This window comes from Pinus tabuliformis, chromosome 1_1 (genome assembly GCF_031772625.1).
Source record: "Pinus tabuliformis cultivar Carrire ecotype Pingquan chromosome 1_1, CPIR1, whole genome shotgun sequence".
NCBI classification, from domain to species: Eukaryota; Viridiplantae; Streptophyta; class Pinopsida; order Pinales; family Pinaceae; genus Pinus; species Pinus tabuliformis.
In genome coordinates, this window is record NC_142297.1 from 85,390,392 (window position 1) to 85,415,335 (window position 24,944).

At 36.2% G+C, this 24,944-nt stretch overlaps 1 pseudogene; it reads right to left on the minus strand.

Annotated features, from left to right (window-relative positions):
- Nucleotides 1–10,778: 10,778 nt before the first annotated feature.
- Nucleotides 10,779–11,408, minus strand: LOC149211752 (putative protein phosphatase 2C 32 pseudogene; annotated as a pseudogene).
- Nucleotides 11,409–24,944: the final 13,536 nt, after the last annotated feature.

Sequence of the window (24,944 nt, forward strand, 5' to 3'; positions counted from 1 at the left end):
CTAAGGATGTCTTGGTGTGGTCTAGAGGTTTCGCGCACTAGTTTACATCTCCGTGCTACTTGGTATCTGCACAGATCCAGCTTGAGTATATCTTTCTTATTAGTGCGCTATTTTAATAGAAGAGGTGGTTACCGATTGCCATGGTCTTTAAGCAAACATTTAACCAACACAACTGATTCGCGTATTACAATAAACCCAGATTTATATTCATTCAAACCATAAGCAGATGAATTTAAATAGATATTACGATAGTTTAGAAGAAACACAAAATTTCATAAGAAATTTATCTTTATTTCCACTTTATCCTTGATACATCCAAATCCACCCTGCACACTCAGCTGCAAGGGTCCGTGCACACAGCTACAGACTTTCCAGGCCTTTACACACACATCTGCAGAGCCTTTACCTACTACCCCAACCCTCGACTTGGACTTATAGACGCTTTTAGACAATATTCTTCAAGAACTCATTACATTTCATATTCTTCATTCACTATCCAAACTCGACTCTATCTACCCATAGAGCCTCGCTCTATTTATACCCTTCCTTGGCCCGCAATCCCTGGGTGGGCCAACTCTATTTACATTATTTTTGGGCGGACTACCCTTTGACTCGACCTATTATGATTCGTGCTCCGTGCTTCCAGTGGAGTCTTTATCCTAACTTTACCCAAAATATCTGGCTTCGCGCCCTTTAATTATTGCGTGGGGCTTCCGCGACCCAACAAGTGTCTGTGATCATTATCATGGAACCATTTCTAGTAAACAATTTGGTGGAAGGTATAAATTCCTTACAGATTATTAGGATTGATCTTAGTGTAAAAACATTGTGGGTGTGTTTATTTTTCTATGTGTTACTTTGCAAAAAAAATAAAGAAAAAATCAGCGAATGATATAAATCATGTACTTATACTCTACAATAACTAAGGAATTCCATTTATATATTTGAATTTGGGGATGCGGTCAAATGAGATTTTGTAAAGCTAGATTGATCTAATTGTTGGAATTGATACAATGATTAGCTCATAGATGTAAAGTAAATAGTTGAAACTTAGCTCGAGGTATAACAAAAATACTTTTAGAATTTTGCAAAACCATGCAACAAGGAGTAAGATACAATCATTCTACCAAGTAAATCAAGGTAAAATCAACACTCCAAGAATGCTATAATCAACATAAATAGATGTACAAGAAGTGGAATATTTGTACCATTTATAATTATTCCTATTGGAAAAAAAAACAAAATAACTTATTACTGTCAGAAAATGCTAAAATGAAAATAATCTCTATAAGGGTTAAGGTTGAGATCTAAATCACATTGATTCGAACGACCTTGAAGTGTTAAGGTTGATATCTGTAACGAATTGATTCGAAAGGCCACAGTAAGTTGGCATACTAAAATTCTTCATACTAGCAATTTAAACAAGGTTGTATTCTTATGCATAGACAACGAAAAATGAACTGAATGCATTTGCGCGAAGAAAACCCTGTCGGTAATGCTAACAATGTTAGTTAATGTTATTTATTATAAAATCGTAACTCTAACTGAATAATCAAGGATTTTTATCTAAGTCTCTGTCATATATAGGTGAGATAATGGAAGTAAATATTTGATGTACATAGTACCTATTTAGCCAGTTGGTGATTAACTTTTCTATTACAATACACCAGCTATGATATCTACTTAAGGAATTGTCCCAAATTAAGTTGAGTGCAATAAATAAAGGAGGTAATTACACCATTTTATGTTCATTCAAAACACTTGGATAGTATGTAAAACAAATAGCAGTATTTCCCAACTACTTAGATAGTACCCAAAACAAACTTCATTATTTCTACTATCATAATAGAATTCCATAAGAATGAAATAGGAAACTCTAAATCCCATGCAAATATCTATTTTGAAGAGTAAAAATATGCAAGAATTCAACCACAGAAGCGAGAATTATGAAACCCTAGCGAATGGAGGTATATAATTAATATCATACAATGTACACTCAATAGTTTAAGTGATTAAAAAACTTAAGGGTTTAAAATATACAAATAGAGGATTACATTTGTCTTATGAAGCCTAATGTGAGTCGAGCTCACTTAACAAACCATGAAAAAAATATAAGCCTACACTATAATTGGGAGCTCAACAATCATGATCAAGTTAACCCTCGGCCTCTCGAAATAGACTCAGTATCGATTCTATGGCACGAGCAGGGCATCTAACAATTAAGAAAAAGAAAGAACTGAATTTGTGAACCAACCTGTGCCAAAATGGTTGGACTTAGCAGCAATAATTTTATTGCTCCAAGCATCATAGATGCATGGAATTGATATGCGACAATACCTGTAACACATAAAAAAAGAAACAATACGACAAGAAAAATTACATGAAACTAGGTTACAGAGTGATATATACAAATAGGTGCCCCATACCAGATTTACCTTGTTAGTGACATCCAATCATATAAGAAATCACTCTGTGTTTCCAAAGAGATTTTGATAGAGAGTTACTCAAAAAACAATAAACAAAGCCAAGTAAGTAAAAATATACAAGAACAGGGGAAGAAGTAAGATGAACTTGTAGAAAAAGAGAATCTACATACTCATACGTATGTGTAGAAGGAAGAAATAGCCATGAGCCTGTGAATTGAAGAAGTAACTAAAATTGAAGAGGTTCTTGAGGGAACAAAAATTAAATCATTAAAAATATAACAAAGGAAAAAAATAGAGGCAAGGAAAATAAATACATAACAAGGGTTATAAATGAAGGAGCTACACCATAGATCCATATTATTCCCATAAGGGTATTTGTCGCCCCAGAATGGAACAAAAGAAATTACATGTTAGTGAAGGAGAAAGGGGTCCATTGTTGCAATAATGTTGCTCCTCTAGGTGACTAGAAAGGGACACACTTTGAACCTTCTACTCAACCCAGAGAAACCCAGACAAGAGGAAAAAAAAAACAAACCCTAGAAGCTAGAGAAATAGAGAAATAAAAACAAACAAACAATATATTAGAAAATCTAGGAACTGGGATGGAGGGAGATGAACTTGGTCACGGAGAAAAGCATAAGCACAAAATTTGAAAGAGACATAAAGGAATTGTAAATACATTAACAGAGAATGAAAGCATTATATATAAGTTCGCACCAAAAGGCAATATTTTCCTTACATCATAGTAGAGAAGTATGCGTTGCCACGATTTGGGAAAATTCCTTTCTAGGTGTCAAACCCTAGTAATGATCACCATGACTGTCGGCGTATTATGCCTAACACCAAGAAAAGGGAACAAATGGGTTGGACCCTTGGCCAATATCTGTAGTTAAGGCTCTTGAGGGCATTTTCTACCGTTAGATTGACCGAATGAATGGTCACCATCCATACTAGATGATATGACAACCCAGGTGAATGTCACATGAACCAAGGTGACATGGCCACTATTGAATCACTTGTAGCACCAAGGACCATAGGTGCCACTTATGGGTGGTCTATCTGTCTATTAAAGTAGAGTGTGTGCTAGAATAAATGTAATCCACGCATGCAATTAAAATATTCCAACAAGTTTATATTTCGACCAACAAGGTAGGTCGAAACAAGTTAATTTAAACACATACAATATACCAATGAGGAGTAGTACAACATATAGACCCTTTCACCATTGAACTTGGTTGTTCTAAAATCACCTAAGGTATGAAATCATCTTGGCCTTGTCATAGATTTCATAAACACCCTCAACTGAAGACTTAGGGTATGATGACAACCATAACCAATGCACTAAGTAATTCATGTTATAATTTAAAAAGTTACAATGAGTTAGGTATATATACTTATTTAATAGAGTTAATTGTTAAATGGATTGGGAATATAGTCCATGAAAGGGTGTGATTGGTATAAATTAAAAAAAATAGGAGCAATTGGACTTGTTATAGGGTGGGAGTGAGGATTATGATGGCTTTCATAAGGGACTGAGGAAAGCCATATGCTAGCCCCACTACAAAGAACTAAATACCACACAAAAATGATCACAATAAGAGTTAGAATAAAATTTCTGAAAGAACGTCCAATAAACTCGCATTGAATAGTGTTAATGCATTCTGCCTCTAACACAATCGGGAGAATATTAAGGGATGAATAAGCCTTCATGCTCAATTATTTTATTTACAACATGGATGTGAAGTAGGGGGTGTCAGCCACAAACAAGGAAGTCGACAATAAACCATAGAGGATTGTTAATGACTCCAACCTATATATCTAAATCCATTATGAGAGATTGTATAATTCCATAATGGCCCTAGGGCACAAATAACACTATAATCCTATAATATTTCTTATAGTAAGAAGAAAATAGAGTCAACGAGGATAATTTGCCTTATATTCATCTTAAGAGTTGAGAATTACCCAAATTCCACCCAATAAAAAAGGTTCAATAAATACCTGGAGCAAAGTGAAAGAGCTGATTTCTTTGGCTTTCCCAACAATGAATATAAAATTAATGGGGTATAGTGACATGAAAGGGATCACAAGTGATTTTTGTGCCATTACAAATACAAAATTAGGCTAGAATATTGAGCATCACATCGATGAATAGATGGTAGAATCGAGGATGAATCCTGAGTGTGTGATACAACCCCCATGCTCGTTGGATGGAATTTACAAACCACAAGTGAGACATGATGCCAGTACCCTAGGTGTGGGTCTTGGTGCGATGATGATAGCCCATCATTCTCCTCCCCCACATATGAAACCCCATTTGGGGAATATTTTAATATTATTTAATTAAGATTATATATTAAAGATATATATTCATAGTTAATAGGTAATTATATATTATGATTTACTATAGATATATATATTTCTAATGTAAGTTAATTAGGTCTAACTATATTAAATTCCATAGTAATAGACCAAATGTTTTTGTGTTGTTTTTTCTTTAAGAATTAGCTAATTAAAAAATTCACAATAAAAATAAGATTTGTTTTTTTTGCTTTAAAATTAGTTAATCCACCTTTATAAAGTAATGAAGTTAGAATACTAGGAAACACAACAAAAGTTGATAAAAACTAAATTCTAACTTTTTGTTAGGCTTGGACGCTTTAATTCTATTAACCAATAGCATGGCTTTTGGCTTGATGGGGCCTAACCCAGGTTCAGAAGTGTTTTAGCCAAACAAATCCTGCACTATCGACCCTTTCAGAAACAATCCGCGGAGAGCGAACATAAGTCTCACCTGAGGTAGTAGGGGAGGGTGTTGGAACTAGGTTTCCACACCCTAGCGATGTCATAATGGGGACTTGAAGGGTCGCAAACCGATCTGCATCCTCATGCTACTCTGCACAGCTGTCTGACCTTCACGTAGCTCAGTGATAAGGCACTTCTTAGATTCTTAGTATTAATGCGCTTATTATAGATCTGATCTACTTAAGGTCTTTAATCAAACATTCAACAGTTATAACTAGTGTGCGCAACCATAAACCGTACATAAATGCATAAACTCAAAACATAAGCTTAAACAGATAGATCTGTGACCAAATGCACAATAATTCAGAGTCAATTATCTTTATTAATCTTCTGTTCATTACAATCAGATCCACCCTACGCACTTAGCTGTAGGGGTCCGCGCACACAGCTGCAGACTCTATCAGGCCTTTGTGCACACAGCTTTAGAGCTTACTCTACTACTATCACCCATGACTTGGACTTACAGACTCAGAGCATATATTGCCTTCACAACCCCATACACTTCAGATCTTATCAAGAATTAGCAAAAACTACCTTCTACCCTTAGAGTCCCACTCTATTTATACATTCTCATGGTCCGCAGACCATGGGTAGGCTGACCCTAAACCCTAAACTTTTTGACTTGACTTATTACAATTCATGCTCTATGCACTTCGCGGAGCCTTTACCATACCTTTACCCAAATTTTGGGCTTTAAGCCCCAAAACCCTTACATGGGGGATCCGCTGCCCAACAATGGTAGATAAATGAAATTCAATAATTCAAAGCAATTAATAATATATTTTGTTAATGTAAAAAAATATAATAAATGCACAAGTTTATAATAAAAATGTTTATTAATACAAAATTTTTGAATTGTAAAATGAGTGTATTCCATAGTTTATATTGTTATGATTACTCTTTTAAATCTAAAACAAGACTCATCATCAAAACCAATTGTCAAGGGAATATTTGAATAGAGATAAAGAATATGTATAAATAGAGAATAGTGAAACAAACACCAAAACATGTCTACTAGAAAAAAACAAGCAAGCAAAAGACCTTATAAGAAAACTAGAGAAATCAAGAAATAAATGGGGACGAGAGTTGAATTATTTAATTAGTTTCTATTAATTTAATTAATAAAAATCCCTAAACCTAAATTTTTAACCATATGTAATGACTAATTATTAAAATTATACGAACTTAAAGGTTTTAATTGAAATTAATAAATAAAAAATGTGTTAGTTATAATTAAGTTTTTTAACTTAATATGATTAATAATTTATTGTAAAATAAATAAATAAATGTATAAATATTAATTAGTGTATTATATTATTAATAGATAACATTTAACACATTAATATACCATGTGTGGGAACATTGTTGTTAAAAATATAATATAGTATATTAAGTAATATATAGTTAAGAATATAAGTTAATGCATGGGAGCCTACCAAAAATATAAAATTCAAAAAGTGAAAGAGAGGTTAAGAGAAAATTAAAATGGGAAAAAGCTTAAGTAAGGAAGACAATAAAACTAAGCAAAACGATATGGGTGGGGTAATGGGATATGGAGAATAACAAAGAGAGGGAAAATGTGAAGGAGAAAGGAAAAAAGACCTAGGGAAGGGGATGAAAAGTTAGAGGAGGAGACATGAGGAGGGGGAGATGAAGGAAAGAACAGGTAATGAATTAAGGAAAGGAAAGTATGGTGACAATTAAAGGAATGAAAAAAAAAGAGAAGGTAGAATATAAGGAGAGATAAAGGAGGAATGGGAGATGGAGGAAAGAAGAAAGGGTAATGAATTGATATGTTGACAATTAGAGGTATGAAAAAAATGAAAAGAAAGGAGATGGTAGAAGATACAAAGATAAAATAAATACCTAAACGAGGGATTCGAAGACAAGGAGAAAGGAGAACTTAATTTGGAGGGTAAAATAAATAAATAGTAATGATAGAGAGAAGGGGAAAGAGAAACAGTGAATAAAGACAAAATGAAGAAGAGGAAAAAGTCATGGGAGGATATATTAATGAAAGGAAGATGAGAGAGGGGAAAAGGAAGTGGGAAGAAGAAGGGGGAATGCAACCAAACAAAGCTAGGGGAAGGGGCACAAGGAAGAAGAAACTAACCAAATGAGAGAAGGGAGAAAGAAAAATGTTGAATTATGGGGAGAGTAGTGAGAGTAAGGATAGTTGGTTGTTACTTACTGCAAGAACACCATCTATGTTGAGATTAATTAGATGTTTCATTATCTCCAAGGTTTATATGTATTTTATTTTGAATTGATGGCCTTCTTCGGCAAGGATCATAACGTTTTGGAGGAAAATATGATGTCCGGTTTTTGAGAAAAATTGTTATAGTCCTTGTTTCTGAGAGGGACTAATAAGAGCTCAATGACATTTGTCCACATGCTATAACTATTTTTGAGATAAATCTTAACCCTTGATCATGTATATTTCTAAAAATATTCTATGGGTATTTAATGAGATTATATCCATACCATCTATTTGATAATTGCTAGTAACTGAAGTAAAGTTTTGATCAACTTAGTTAGTTCAAATGGTTGGGATAACTACTAGTTTTCCCCTTTACTAAAAGTTTGACCCCTTATAATAAAGCTCAAAAATTAAAAATACAAAAATAACTTTTAAAATACTTAAACAACTTTATAATTATTAAAAAATTACCTACAATAATCACTCACTTTATTTATTTATTTATATCTATATATATAATCTAAAAAGGAAATAAATTTTTTAATCACTTTTAAATTATATATATATATAGTTTATCTAATAGATGAAATGATATTTTTGAGGGCATTAATTTTAGCTAAAATTCACTAGAGATTCTTTAAAACTTGAGTTTAAGTTGTTCACCCCTTAGAATTTGAGTGTCCAAGGGTATTTGAGGGTGTTAAATCCATTTATGCATTCAGAAATGTATTTTAAACAAGAAAAAATCACAATATTGCTTGAAATTGTATGAATAGAATATGTGAAAAAACTCATTTAGTCTATAAATTAAATTGTACTATTAATTAGAATCCTTTAACAATTCTTTTCTATGCTTAAAAAAAATGAGAAAAAACCTTCAAGATCACCATAAGTTTGCTAAGTTAAAATGCAAGGAAAGTTGGAGTGTGATAAATATTTTGAAAATGAAATCCAATATGAGTGGAAGGTAATCATTCTAAGAGAATGTATTTTTACCTTCAACCCCTATACAATTATATTTATAGTATTTTGGATATTTACCAACACCTAATTTCGCTATATCACCTAATTTATCTTTACATTAAAATAAACTTTATCCTATAAAAAAAACCAACCTCTCACAACAAAAAAATTAATTAAAAATAAAACAACAAAAAATTATAAAAATATAAAACTAAAAATATATCATATCTATAGAAATATCCAGTGTTAAACCATAATATGGATTCAGTCAATTTTTATTTATTACCATCCAAAGAAACAGAAAATGGATTAGATGGCAACATATATAACTTTCTATGCATATAATCCTTGATAATGGTCTTGTCATCACATGTCTCGAAATATTTTAATTATATGTTAAAAATATAAATTTTTATTTAAAAAATAAATGATAATATTGTATTTATCGAGAGAAAGACGTGTAATCGTTGTTTAAATAAATATATATTAAATTAAATAATATACAATTTTTATTAATATTTTTAATTTAAATTTTAATAAAAAATAAATATTAATTTAATTGCTAATAAATTTATTTATAATAAATTTGAGATTTAGTTTAATTGGTCTAATCCCGTGGTTAAACAAAAATTTCCTATTAAAAAATCATGAGTTAAATTATCTAGGTTTCTGGCAAATATTATAGAGATTTCATATTTCAGATTCACATTAAAAAAAGGCTCATTAATAAACTTTCAATAAACTATTATCATTATGGTGAAATATTTTAATTTTATATTAAAAATATAATTTATAATTAAATTATAAATATAAAATTATATTTATTAGGGAAAAAATATGTACTCCTATTTTTTAAATGAATATATATTAAATTAAAGAGTATAAAATCTTTAATTAATAGAAATTAAAAAAAAAAAACGTATTGTCAAACAATTTATTATTATTAAATTTCTAATAACATGATGATGATGGTTAACGTCCGCTGAGATCAAATAATGGTCTATCGGACCTAAAGAAACAAATTATCTATTTTGATTTAAGATTTTATTCCTATGCTCAAAAAGCTTGGAGAGAAGTCTCCCGAGCTCACTATAATTTTGACATTGTAAAAGGCTAGGAAGGTCAGTATTGTAACAAAGATTGTGAAACTGAGATCTAATGTGGTTATACGCGGGGAACTCTAAGAGGAAGTGGTTTTCATCCTCAATGTTCCTATTCTCACATATATGGCAGATCCTTGCCGTCCATGGTGTTTTAGGAACTGCCCAACGACCTGTTTCACTATGGAGCTCATGTGTTATATACCTAGGGGGGATAATATGGGGTACCAAGGGAGGTACCCAAGGTAATAATGTAATAATAAGATGGGCCATAGTAATAAATAAGGTGGTTAACCCATGTCATGTAAGGGACCACAAGTAGTTAATAATAATGTAATGGGCCCATGGTATTAGTTGATGGTATGAAGAAACCATAGTAATGATGCATGGTATTGTATGTATGAGGCCTATATAGAGGCTAGAGACTCCACACGGAGAGATATGAAGATGAAGAGAAGTATTCTTGTATGAACATGTATATGGCTTGTGGAGTGTTCTCCTTCCTTAAGGAGTGAATGTATGGTGTTGCCCTACCATAAGGGTTTTGATCAATAAAGAGAATCATTTCTATCTATTTTGATCTTGTTCTTTCTTGGGTTTATTTCTGTTATCATATATTTTTGGATCAGATCCACAACAATTGGTATCAGAGCTACAACAATTGGTATCAGAGCTACAACAATCATAACTTTTGTTTTGTCAGTGTTAACAATGGTGATAAACTTGATCAAACATAAACATTTCAATGAATCAATTCATACTATATGTAACAAATTAACAACGCACCTTTCACATGTACATATATCAAACAATGCCCACACTTTCACTCTCGTTAAAATATTGAGTTAATTGAAAGACGTTGATTCTTACGCCATTTTTATCACAAATTTAAGCACGATCATTGAAGTCAAATTGGAAACTAACCGTGGAAATAATCATTGGACGTGGACCTATCAATTTGTGGTGCAGTACATAAAGGGATATAGGTGTCTTCCCTTACACCCAGGATGGGTTACCTGGTTGTTAAGTCGGGGACTGTATGGATGGCATAACTCCCTCTCATCTCATTCAGTCTTATTCTATTTTACACAACAGTTGAATGGTTGTTTAGACCAGATCTTCCATTGCTCCCTCACCTCATCCACTCTTAGTCGATTCCAAGCAAAAAGGACCGAGTTGCACTATCATCACACTAACATCATCATGAGATTTTCTGCTTACTGCTACATCTACAAGCTTTTTGCAAGGAGCTTTAGGGCCACCGCTAAATGTTGTTGAATTAAACTACTGCTCGATGCAAAAAGGCCTCGCAATATCCACAGCTTCTTGATTACTGACTTTATCCCACAACCCATCTGATGCCAAAATTAGAAACTCGCAATCGGAAGTAATTTCAATCTTTCTGGTCTCTGGTTCAGCGGTTATCCATTTTTTCATGTGCGAATTTCCTATTGCCCTAGTTAAAGCTAGAGATCCATAAACTCGCCAAACACCATTGCGGAGTTCCACAATTCCACCCAAATTCTCTATGCGTTGGCGCTCGTCCTCCCTTCCAACTCGATGATCACATGTAAGGGCTTCAGAAGCACCATGTCTACTAATAACTACTTGGCAATCCCCAACATTGGAAACAATCAAGTTGCCATCGATAATTAGAGCAGTTAGGCAAGCCGCACCACTGCTAGCTTCTTGCTTCAAGAATGCTGCATCTGTTGTTAAGTAACCAGCTTTAACAACTCACTCAAGAATATTGTATGTTTCATCTCCCATGCGGAGCATAGCATCCACAATATTCTGCCCAATATTTTCGACAGAAAAAGCAGCAGCTTTCCCACCGCCATGACCATCAAAGACACCAAAGAACGCGCCTTTGGAATCACCAAGAACATTGACAATCACTTTGTGGGTATCCATGAATTCTCTCCAACCTTTTTTGCATGAAATTGCATAATGAAAACCCTCCACATTCACCTCCATCCGCTGTTGCACGGTGGTGCACGGCGCACATAGGCGCGGCGACTTGAGCGGACTATCCAACCTCTGCGGGAGTTTATTTTTGAGGCTAGGGCGCGAAGGGCATTTGCGGCCAAGCGAAACGTTCTCCTCCGGGACATTGACACAGGGAGAGACCACCCTCTGATGCACCATCTTGATCAGACTCTTCTCATTTTTGTTGCGCTATAGATTCTTGTCTCTGATGATCAACATGGAACTGGGCCAAGACCCAAGAAAACTGGCCTGGTCGCCTCTACTGTTGGGTGTCTGTGTTGGAGATTTTTCTGATAAAATCCCAAAAACAAATAAAAACTGAACACAGAGACAATGCTCTGTTTTTACTCCAGGATCCTAGCACAACGAAGCTTTAAAAAAAATTCTGAGAACAGAGTTTTACACACCCATAAAAAGATTTGTATTCATTAAAAATAAAATGCCTGATACATATTTCTTCCTCTTTCTCTCAGAGGGATTCACCCAGACTGCTTCAGATGCAGTAAAAAAAATTTACTCTGTTTCTGCTCCAAAATTTATTTTTACACTACTGTGTGTAAAAATAAAACTTACATTTGCATTTTACAAAAAAAAACTTTTTCTTTACACTGCTTCACATTCCATACGTTCGAACTCCTGTGACTATTTCATTCGCTGCCGCGAGTTTTTCATTGCATGTGTAATGACCAATAAAAAGTTACATTTTCAACCAGTTAAAAACAAAATTCTCCCTGTTTCTTCTACGCACTGCGGTGTGATTCATTTCCCTCACATACAATAGCAAAAGCTTGGACACATCCTACGCTGCTGCGTTTCACCGTTTTCTTCACATTACAAAAAGTCAACACATGACAAAAAAAACATAATGCATACGATACATATGCAACAAAATAAAAAAAATTACATGCGTTTACTACACCCATACCTCCGTAGGAAAAAAAACATTATAATTAAAAGTTTCGACCAACCTTTTACCTATCACAATAACTTTGCATTAAATACTTTTACGGCGGTCAAACAAAAACTTTTACGCCACGTTAAAATTTATTTGCTGCAGGTTTGTGAAGTCCGACAACCGTTGATTTGCTCTCATGGAATCGAACGGTTGAGGTGGATTTCGGAAGACCTTTGTTTGCCGAACGTTACGTTCTGATGGAGCAGTGGTTTTGCAGAAGGTACAGAGGACGCGTGGAGGCATTTCATTGCATCGGAGTCGATTGCACGGAAACCCCCTTCACAGCAAAAGCGGTCCGATATGTGTCAAAGGTTTTCCAGAAGCGGTTTTGGCGAATTAAATGCTGCTTCACGGGTCAACTCATGCGCGGTTGAAATTACGTTTTCAACACTCCCCTTTAATTTCAACTGTTGGGTTATTAGTCATACCGAGACACTTCCTCAAAAATTCAAAGCTTTTCTAATCCAATGGCTTTGTCAAAATGTCTGCAACCTGTTCCTGAGTCCTGCAATGTTCTAAGACAATTTCTCCATTGTTCACCAATTCTCTGATGTAGTGAAACCTTGTATCAATGTGTTTCGTTCTCTTATGAAACACTGAATTCTTTGATAATGCAATAGCTGAGCTATTGTCACAAAAAATCACCGTTGCTTTTGCCTGCTCTTGGCCTAAGCTCCTTAACATTCTTCTCATCCAAACTGCTTGACATGTTGCTGTTGTAGCTACCACATATTCAGCCTTTGCTGTAGAGAATGCTACAATGGACTGCTTCTTAGAAGCCCATGAAATGGCTCCTAAACCCATGTGAAAGACATAACCGGAAGTTCTTTTCCAATCATCTACACTTCCAGCCCAATCACTATCAGTGTATCCAATAATCTGAACATTCTAAGATAGTATATAAAATTCCAAACATTTTGGTACCTTTGACATACCTCAGAATTCTTTTTCGCTGCTTGCCAATGTGCTTCCTTTGGTCTCTCCATGAATCTGGAAATTAAACTAACAGCAAACATTATGTGAGCCTAGTTGCTGTTAAATACATAAGGCTGCCAACAATGCTCTTGTACAAACTAGGATCAAAATCCTTGCTGCTGTCCTCTCTGCTGAGTTTTAATCCCATCACCGTGGGAGTGATTGCTGCCTTGCACTCTTGCATGTTATATCTGCCCAATACTTCATTTACATATTTTGCCTATGAGATAAAAATTCCATTTTCATTTTGATCTACTTCTATTCCTAAGAAGTATCTCATCAAACCCATGTCACTAATTTCAAATTCTTCCTTCATGACTGATTTGAAATTCTCAATGAGATGATCATCATTACCTATAAAAATCACATCATCAACATACAACACTACAATTAAAATTTTACCATCTTTTTCTTTGATGTAGAGGGTGGGTTCTCCCTCACACTTTTCAAATTCATTTTCCAGTAGATAGGAATCTATCCTACTGTACCATGCTCTTGGCGCTTGCTTCAGCCCATAAAGAACTTTCTTCAATTTGCACATTTTGTGCTCTTCACCTTTCTTCTCATAGCCTAGAGGTTGTTCAATGTAAACCTCTTCCATTAACACTCCGTTTAGGAATGCCGACTTCACATCCATTTGGTAAACTTTCCATTTGTTTTGTGCTGCTATGGACAACACTGCTCTCACGGTTTCCATTCTTGCAACCGATGCGAAATTTTCCTCATAATCTCTCCCATATTGCTACTTGTACCCTTTGACAACCAGCCTTGCCTTGTGTCTTCCTATTTTGCCTTCAGCATTGCTCTTGGTCTTGTAGACCCATTTAACTCCAATGACTTCTTTACCTTTTGGTAGCTCAACTAAATCCCATGTCTTGTTTCTCTCTATGGCATTAATCTCCTCATCCATAGCTTCTATCCATTTCCTGTCCTTAATTGCTTCTTCGAAATGAATAGGATCATCAACATGACAATATAAAGCAAACAAGGAATTCATTCCTTCATCATAAATGTCACTTAGATTTCTAAACTTCTTACCTCTTTCATTTGGTGTGCAAGTGCTTGAAGATGCACTTGAATTTCCTCCTTGTGGTGTGCTTGGAGAAGCACTTTCATTTATCCTCAATGGTGTCCCTTGTTGTCCTTGTGTTGGCGCTGTTGTTTGGGGATGTATTTCAGCCATCTCTTCATCATCTTCATCATGAGACAAACAGTTTTTAACATTCACTGTTTTCTCTATGCTTCCATCCCAAGCTTCCTCCTCAATGAATTGAACATCTCTGCTGACAAAAAACTTCTTGGTAGATGGGATATACAACCTATAAGCTTTGGATTCCTAACTGTACCCAATGAAAATACATTTCTCCCCTTTGCTGTCCAACTTCCTCCTTAGCTGATCTGGAATGTGTGCATAGGCCACACATCCAAAAATTTTCAAGTGGGTGACTCCTTGCTTTCTCCCACTCCATGCTTCTTCCGGCACTTTGTTCATCACTGCTTTTGTAGGACACCTGTTCAAAATGTAAACTGCACAATTTACAGCTTCAGCCCAATAATCATTTGGCAAATGCTTTGCCTTTAGCATGCTCCTCGCCATATCCATGATGGTCCTGTTCTTCCTTTCAGCAACTCCATTTTGCTGTGGGGTGTACCTAGCTGTAAATTGCTTATGAATCCCATTTTCTCTACAAAACCGTAGAAACTCCTTGGAGATATACTCACCTCCTCTATCAGTTCTCAAAACTTTGATATGCAGCCCGCTTTGGTTTTCTACAAGTGCTTTGAAATTTCGAAATTTCTCAAACACTTCACTTTTTTTTTAAGGCAATATAACCAAGTTTTTCTTGTAAAGTCATCAATGAATGTTAAGAAATATTGGCTGCCTGCTAATGATGGAGTTTGCATTGGTCCACATAAGTCTGAGTGGACAATCTCTAAGGGTGCTTTTGCCTTATGGAAAACTTTCTCTGTGTTGCTTTCCCAAGATACAACCTTCACAAAGGCTGTTCAATTTCTCTATCAGTGGTAATCCTCTTACCATCCATTTTCTTCTCAACAAGTTAAGATCTCCAAAGTTGAGATGTCCAAATCTCAAGTGCCACAACCAATTTTCGTCCTTTGGCACGCTTTGGAAAGCCTCTTGGGTAACTGCTGCAATTACTTCTTTGTTTTTCAAATCTGCCCTTATTCTGAGAGGGAACATCCTGTTCCTCGTCATCTTCACTTCAACAATACATCTTTTGTTGGGTGCTCTATCCATGATGGTGCATACATCATTCACAAAGAAAACATTGTACCCCTTTTGAACAAGCTGTCCAATACTCAAGAGGTTACATCTCATTCCAGGAACATAATAGACATCTGCTATGGTTTTCCTTTCACCCTTCTTTGTAAATATTTTACCTCTCCTTTTCCCATAACAGAAATTTTGCTATCAGTGCCAAGTGTAACTTGTGATTTCACATTTTGATCTAAAACAGAAAAGAGGGCTATGTTTCCTGTCATATGGTTGCTGCAACCTGAGTCTAAAAACCATATGTCTTCACTGTTTGTTTCAGCCATATTACAAACTAACAACACATTATCTTGGCTGATGTTTTCTCTAGTAATGTTTTCACTAGATCTATTGTTTATATCATGTTGCTTCTTTTTACATTCACTGGCATAATGCCCATATTTTTTACAATAATAACATTGCACATTGGATTTTTCATACCTTTGTCCTTGAGCATGATGTTGTCCTCTTTGTTGGCTGCTGCCTTGGCCTTGGTTCTGATTTCGATTGCTGCCTCTTCCTTGAGCATTTGCTGGACTGTTCCTTCCACCTCTGTTTTGGCTTCTGACTCTTCCTCTCTTGTTTCCTCTACTTTGACCTCTTCCTCTTGCAAAATACATCTGGGTCTTGAAAGCTTGCTCTAGAGATGAGTTTTCATTTCTACTCAACCTCTGCTCATGTGTTATCAGTGATGCATGAAGCTCATTAACTGAAAAGTTTGAGAGATCCTTTGTCTCTTCTATGGTCGTGACAATCACATCACACTTTGAGGGTAGGACCCTCAATAGTTTCTCCACAATCCTCCTTTCTTCAAGGGTCTCTCCATGAGTCCTCATCTGTGTGACCAGACCAATCACATGTGTGAAGAATGAGTCAATATTGTTTGACTCCTTCATGCTCAGATTCTCAAAATCTCTCCTCAGCAACTATAGTTTTGCTGTGTTCACTTTCTCTATGCCTTGATAGGCTGTCTTGAGAGTTTGCCATGCTTCTTTGGATGTCTTTACTACTGCTATCCTTGGAAACACACTCTGGTCCACTGCTTGATACAAAAACACACGGGATTTTGAATCCTTCTTCATATTGCTCTTCAACAGGTCTTTCTCTGCTTGAGTTAATCTATTAAACTTATTTTCATCTGTTGGTTCCTCAAAGCCATCTTCAACTAATTCTCATAAATCTTGTGAGGCAAACACGGCTCTCATGGTTATGGCCCAATAGTCATAGTTTTTCTCATTAAACTTGGGAGCTGGGTATTAAACATACCCATGCTAGTGCTTGTGCTAGCCATTCCTGAACCTTTTCTTAACTGAGTTTTCACTCTGCTGGAGAAGTTGTTGCAGCAAAAGAACTCATTTCTTCAGCTTCTTGAACACCTTCAAAGAGCTGGAGAAGCTGTTGCAGCAAAAGAACTCCTTTCTTCAGCTTCTTGAACACCTTCAAAGAGCCTAAGCCTGCTCTGATACCACTGTTGGGGATTTTTCTGGTAAAATTCCAAAAACAAATAAAAACTGAACAGAAAGACAATGCTTTGTTTTTACTCCAGGATCTTAGCACAGAGAAGCTTTAAAAAAAATTCTGAGAAGAGAATATTACACACCCATAAAAATATTTGTATTCATTAAAAATAAAATGCGTGATACATATTTCTTCCTCTTTCTCTAAGAGGGATGCTTCAGATGCAGTAAAAAAAATTTACTTTGTTTCTGCTCCAAAATTTATTTTTACAGCTCTGTGTGTACTGTTTTTGTGTAAAATTGAAAATCTTATTTCAGTTTGCATTTTATTCAGCAAAAAACATTTCATCTTTACATTGCTTCACATTTCGACCTACGTTTACAGACTACTGCTGCATTTTACAAAAAAAACATTTTCTTTACATTGCTTCACATTCCCTACGTTTGACTCCTGTGACTATTTCATTCATTGCCGCCAGCTTTTCATTGCATGTGTAATGACCAATAAAAAGTTACATTTTCAACCTCTTAAAAACAAAATTCTCCCTGTTTTTTTACGCACTGCGTGCGATTAATTTTCTACGCACTGCGGTGCCATTAATTTCCCTCACATACAATAGCAAAAGCTTGGACACTTCCTACGCTGCTGGGTTTCACGGTTTTCTTCACATTTTTTAGTAGTCCACATGACAAAAGAAACATAATGCATACAATACATATGCTACAAAATAAAAAAAATTACATGCGTCCACCATACAAAAAAAACATTATATGCATTTCGAAACCTACCTATGGCAATAACTTTGCAAAATACTTTTATGGCGGTCAAACAAAAACACCCCAAGTTAAATTACCTCTCTAGGAAAAAAACATTATAATTAAAGGTTTCGACCAACCTTTTACCTATGGCAATAACTTTGCATTAAATACTTTTATGGCGGTCAAACAAAAACTTTTACCTCAGGTTAAAATTTATTTGCTGCAGGTTTGTGAAGTCTGACAACCCTTGATTTGTTTTCATGGAATCGAACGGTTGAGGTGGATTTTGGAAGACCTTTGTTTGCCGATGGAGCAGTGGTTTTGCAGAAGGTACAGAGGACTCGTGGAAGCATTTCATTGCATCGGAGTCGATTGCACGGAAACCCCCTTCACAGCAAAAGCGGTCCGATATGTGGTTTTCTAGAAGCGGTTTTGGCGAATTAAATGCTGCTTCACGGGTCAACTCATGTGCGGTTGAAATTACATTTTCTAACAGTCTGAAAACCATGATTCCAGGGGGTAGCGGCCCATGTTTCAATATCAGAATCGTGTATAGAGGGAGACTTGCAGGAGCCCATGGTGGAGGAAGAATTCCCTGCTACTATGCAAGCCATGTCGTGACCTGAAGAAGAAGCACCTGCTGATGATAGAAGCGGCGGTGATACTTGTTGATGCCTTAGAAACCTGTCTGCTACCGTTGTCGTTGAGCCAACACAAGGGCTCTACAAAAGTGATGCGAGGCATCAATAAAGGCCCCGTCTCTCCCTCTCTCTCTTGTTTCAGATTCAACTAACTCAATGAATCCAGGCCCATTCGTTAGATATATTGAATTCTTATAGGGTATACGCTAAGCATTTTATATTACGCTCAATAGGAACGAGTCCAGTTTTCTGCTCGGTCAACATCCTTACCGATTCCAGCGCGTTCCTAGTAAATTATGATATATACTGCTGAAATGGTCTACAATTATATATGTAATCCTTTGTGAAAGTGTCAATCAGGAAACTCTATTGATTGAAAATATATTTTGTTATAATTACTTCGAAGACGTTTTCAGTGCCAAGGAAATAGCCTAAAATTATATCTGCAATCCTTATTATGTGTCTGTTGTCAAAGTTAACTCTATTAAAAATATATTGGAGTTGTCTACTAGCGGCCAGGAGAGCCACAAATGGTCTGAATCTTGTCATATTTTTCCTAAAATGTCTGATAACAGGATTCTTTGAATTTAGGTTTTAGGATAGAAATGGATTCTCAATATTTTGAAACTTAACCGTTGCAACTCTTAACCGCTGTAACTTCCAAAAAAAATTTGCCAAATTTTATAACAAAATCATGCCAACATTTTTATTATTTTCGAAGCCAATTTGCAGCCTCTTAAGACTACGCCGTTATTATTAGGTCGAAGACGTTTTCATCAATTAAAAATATACATTATTATTATTAGCTCGAAGACGTTTTCATGATGAAATTTTCCGTTCCATGTGACGTGCACCGGCCGTCGTGGATGTTGGGCGTATGAAAGTGTCCACTCTGCTTACCGGCCACTGTATCTACTATCTACTCATTCCCAGCTGGCGTTATCAGCGTTTGACTTGGTGACATTTTTTATGTTTGGGATTTTAGTTTCCAAACACCTCCAATCACCGAATGAACTCATGCCGAGAGTCCGCCCCGCTTTGCATTTGGTGATAGTGTAACTGGTCTCATGCCCAGCTTACTGTGAGCGTATGTAACCCTTCAACTCCTTAATCCAGAAATTATAATGAAATCGTGATACAATCTACAACATAATGGCAACGAATGCGCTTACTTAGATGTGAAGTCTCACCCTTTTTTGATATACCAATTAACATCTATATTTATATAAAGTGGGTGATATAAGTTGATTGGATCCATTTTTTTTTTAAATTAATGGGAAATTCCTATATAAGTGGTAGAAAATGTTCATGATATTACTTTATTATTAATGTTATATTTATCATTTTATAATGTGTTTATATTATTTGATAGTAGAATGGGATGACTATTAACCTATGGTTAATTATGATTGATTATGGTTGAATATAGCCAAGTTATGGTTGATGAAAGTTGATTATGGTTGATGGGGACTAACCATGGTTGATAATGGTCAACTACAATTGACTATAGGATATGATAGTTGCCAATGTTTAACTAAAGATGAATATGGTTGACCATGTTAGTCCTAGATGTCTATGACGATCATCGTTGATAATGGAGGCCATGGTTAAGCATTGTTGACTAGAGTTTGACCATTGTTGTATATGGTTGACTATCATTCAATATGGTCAAGCTATGGTTGATGAGAGTCGACCCTAGTTGACTATGGCTATTGAGGATTAAATGTGGTTGACTATAGTTTAAGATGGTTGATTGTGTGTTACTATGGTTGACCATGATTTATGATGGTTGACCATGGTTGGCAAGGTTGATGAGGACAGGCCATTGTTCATTAAGGATTTATGAGGATTGACTATTTGTGACCATGGCAAATCATTTGTGACAAAGGTTGACCATGGAAGATTGCGGTTAAATATGGCGGACCATGCTAACCATGGTTAACTATTTTTGACCTAGTTTGACCATCGTTGACTATAGTTTAACTTCTTGTCCATGTTTGAACATGGTTAGCATGGTATACTAAGGATTAGTTCGTAAGAGACTAGTTAAATATGGTCGACTATGGATGGCAACATTGAACGATAGATGAATATGGTTGTGCATATTGATTATACATGACAAAGTGGTTGACAATGGTGGTCATGGTTGACTATTGATGATTTGATTTAACCATGCCTCAATATGGTAAACTAAGGTTGAACTTATTGATCATGTTTGACCGTGGTGAGTATGTTTGTTTGTCCCATTGGGATGTTGATTTTTGTTTGTTGCATTGCAATGTTGATATTTGTTTGTCACGGACCCACATCATTTTTCTTTTTTCATCAATGTTGACTATTGAATTTTCTCAGGGCTATATTGTACTTTTCTTTGATAATTACATTTTATTATTTACATATTAAATTCACCCCACATCATCATAACATTATCCAAGTTACAACATTATTGAGATCAACCACATATGCAACTATATACAAAGGGCAATATTGTCATCAATAAAGCAGAACATAAAGGAACAATAGAAGAAAATCATTCACACATAGAGGCACCCGGATTCAGGGACCATGGAAAAACCCACTATAGGGAAAACCATTTCAAATTCTTCTTCTTATTTGATTGTCATTGAATGGTTCAACAAAATATAGTACAATGATCCATATCTTCAACCATTATCCTATCCAGAAAAATCAAGCAACATCCAAGAGGATGATCCCAACAAAAGTATTGATGAGATATCACTTCTCGAAAGTGTAACCAATTTAAGTCATATGTGTTCAACTACGATCAACTACGACAATCGACAAAAACAAACCCTACTTTCCAGCCACAGGGAAGACATGTTGTGCCTGTGGTTGAAAGGCTCCAGCCGCACGGATTATTCGGCTTGCATGTGGTTGCAGCCGAAATTTCATTGTGGCAAGCTTGTAGTTGAATCTCAAAGCCCTAAAATACAAATGCAAACTTTGGACCCTACAATTTCAACTTCGAGAAAACCAATTCTCTGTGGACATACCTTAGACCTATGTGAACCAAAACCAAAGAAGAGAATAGACTAATGATTCATGATGATGTCCAAATGAGGGTCACTTAACTTGTATTTATAGCATGGGTGTCCAATTTTTCTTTTGGTCTGACCTATCCTTTTGTGCACATGTGGGGTTTACTTCAAAAATACACTTCTTCTTGTCCAAATTAAGTGTTTCAATAGTCAAAATGCGTCCTCTCGAAAAGAGGAATCTAGTCCCATGATTGGAATTTGTCACTGAGCTACCAAATTAACACTCCCTCTCAGCTAGGGAGAAATTCCAACTGCATCACGTAATCATCGCAAGTATCTTGTCACCAAATCATGTCTTATCTCGAGTATCTCATCATCAAATGTCATCACTGCTCATCTCGTCTCATCTCTGCTTATCCCTGCTTATCTCTTGATTGTCTCTGCTCATATGTTGGACATTCTCAAATATAAAATAAGAAGAATTTGACATCGAAGGGGATTCCAAGCTACCACCCTTTATTCATTGGGGATCCATTGCTTCCACCTAGAATCATATGCTATCGGGGAGCTTAATGTTACATGAGATAACTTAACATCAAACATCCCAACTCAACCTAAAACCACATCACAGGGCTTAACCTCAACCCAAGATCCAGTGACAATAAGGAACGTCCTATGGGACACTCTCACCTCATGTCATCTCATAGGGGAGAAAACAACTTTCACTTTATGTCGATCAATAATATTGCATCCATCCTATTGCCCATCGATCTTCCCAATTGTTGTCACTCATTACTTTATCAGTCATGAGTTACTTCAAATTCCAAATAGAAGTGAAGTTTGGTGCTAATTTTTGAGCCACAAAAGCTCTCAGGGATAAATCAAACCCTCCCCATTGCGTAGTGCTCGGAAAGGACTTTCCAATGGTATATAAAAGTCCAAAAAAGGACTCTTGGATAAGAAGCTAGAGCCTGTTGAAGGTTTCCTTTAGAAAACCTAGAAAACCAAGAAAAATCACTAAAAGATAAATGCAAATCATATTGGAGGGCCCCGCAATCCTGCAGTTCCGCATCCCACAAGTCCCACACATCCCGCAATCCCACATAATTCAAATCGCATATCGGTGACACCATGATCCTGCATCTCGCAGGTCCTGCACTCCCACATCTCACATCTCGACGACCCTGCATCCTGCAGTCACAACAATACCACAATCCCATAGTCTTGCACACTCCAAAACCTTGCGAGGGATCAATCTTGTGATATATTGGTAAATCATCTGGGAGGATTAAAATTCGTTAACAAAGAAAATGCTCGAGAAAAAAAAGGCCAAGCTGCCCCATTCTGTCTCCTCCATGTGGTAGTACAGTGGTACGACATATCTGCAATGAGCAACCCGGCATCACGTAATCCTATGTTATCAGTGATCCATGGATTTCTCACTCTAAAGACAATGCGGGGGCCAATTCTGTGATACAATGTAAAATTTCCAGGGAGGGCCAAAAATCATTAACAAAGGAAATGCACATGAAAATAGGATCGGGTAGTCCTTTTTCTCTCTCCTCCAGGGGACCACATGGCAGCATATGATTGGGCCTCAAAGCTAACATGGCAGCTAGCGACCTGAATGACGTGGAAATATGGATGCCGATGTGGTAAGGGACATGTGTCACTCATTTTCAGTGTTTTTTGGGGTCTTATGGGGCCATTTTTGAGTGACACGTGTAACCACTCATAGGGTGACACGTGGCAACAATGACATCATCCCACATATTGATGATCGCAGCTGCCTAGGGGAAAATATTAAAGAAAAGTGCATTTAGCGCTAGGATGCTGGATTCCGAGTAACAAAGGAAAAACCCCCTGGATGGGATAATTTATTCATGTGTATTATATAAGGGTTTTGCATCCGGGATATTGGCTGGTGCGGTGTAAGGGGAAATGAAAGGGATTTCCATGTTATAAAGGAAAAGGCTCGCGGACACCGGCTTGAAGGCCTTAGTCCCTCAAGGTTAAGCCCTTGGTCTTAGTCCTTGGTTACATGAAAAGAAGATCATAAGAGGGGCTATACTAAATGGGGCTTAAGGAGAGGTCATAACTTGCCTATTTCATGTTATTCTTAAAGGATAAGGTCCAGCGATCATGGTGCTTAGGTAGTGTTTTGCAGAGATTTAAATGGGCGGATGAGCCAATAGTTGTGATAGTTAATAGAGCATGGTGCAGTTGTAGAGTAGTACGGGGGGCTCAGACAGATCAATAGCCCAGCACAAAACCACACTCCTCCACACAAAAACTACGTCAACGACAGGAAATTATAGCAACTCCACTCCCTATTCCATAGAGCAAGTCCTCTAGGCATTTAAGGGAGAGGGGACAGTGAACCGCCTCAGCAGCATGGGAACCACACTATGACATAAACAAGGCATGATCTGAAGCTTTCACAAGGATAGCAAAAGACCACTTCCTCCATTCTTCCTCTTGTTTCTTTCTGGATTTATGTACTTTTTATATTTCCAAGAAGGGATTCGATCCCAATTGTAATCTTTAGGTAGCAGAGCCTTACACTGGCCTAGACGGCTAGTCTAGTAGACAACTAGTGCTTTGGCTATGATATTTTTTATTATAACTCAAGATCTCCCCCTCTTCTTATAAATAAAGGGATGAAATTCATAAGAAATAGTTGGCTAGTTCCAGAATTTCTCATCCGCAGGGTCTGAGGTTTGTGATACCATTTTGTTCTAGTATGTTTATTCATGGGGGATTCACTGATATCATGTTGAATGTATGGTCTGGTTATTTGGACCCTTTGATATAAATTATGTTTCCCAGTTGATTTCGAGCATGAATAATGTGTAACATGTTCCTCTTGGTAATCTCATTTCATCTATGTTTTTCTTCCTTTGAAATAATATAATGAATGCATTTGGTTCCTCTTCAATCTATGGATTTATCTTAGATGCTCATATAGAAGACAATACCTATTCTTATCATAGACCTATATGTGTTATTCACTAGCATTGCAGTACCTGTAAAATTACAAATTTACTTGTGCATTTGATTAACTTGTAGGCCCTGTATTAGTCCAAATCTACGTTAGCTTTTGGGAAAGAATGATACCCATGTCATGCTTGATCTAAGACCTTCTTTTGCACTCCTCTATTTCTACCATTTCAACTCCTTCCTCTTCCATATTTCTGTTGGGACATTATCGCTAAGGATTCTGCTTGTTTAGAGCCCTATGCATACATTCCCCTCTTCCTTCTCCTCCTTTCGACCACTAGTCAAACTTTATTTTTAAGTTGTCTCATTCTTCTGTGTCAACCAACAGGAGAAGGCATTTCTCTTTGAAGATCAATCGATATACCCCCTCATTTGGATCCATGTATTGGCTTGATTCTAC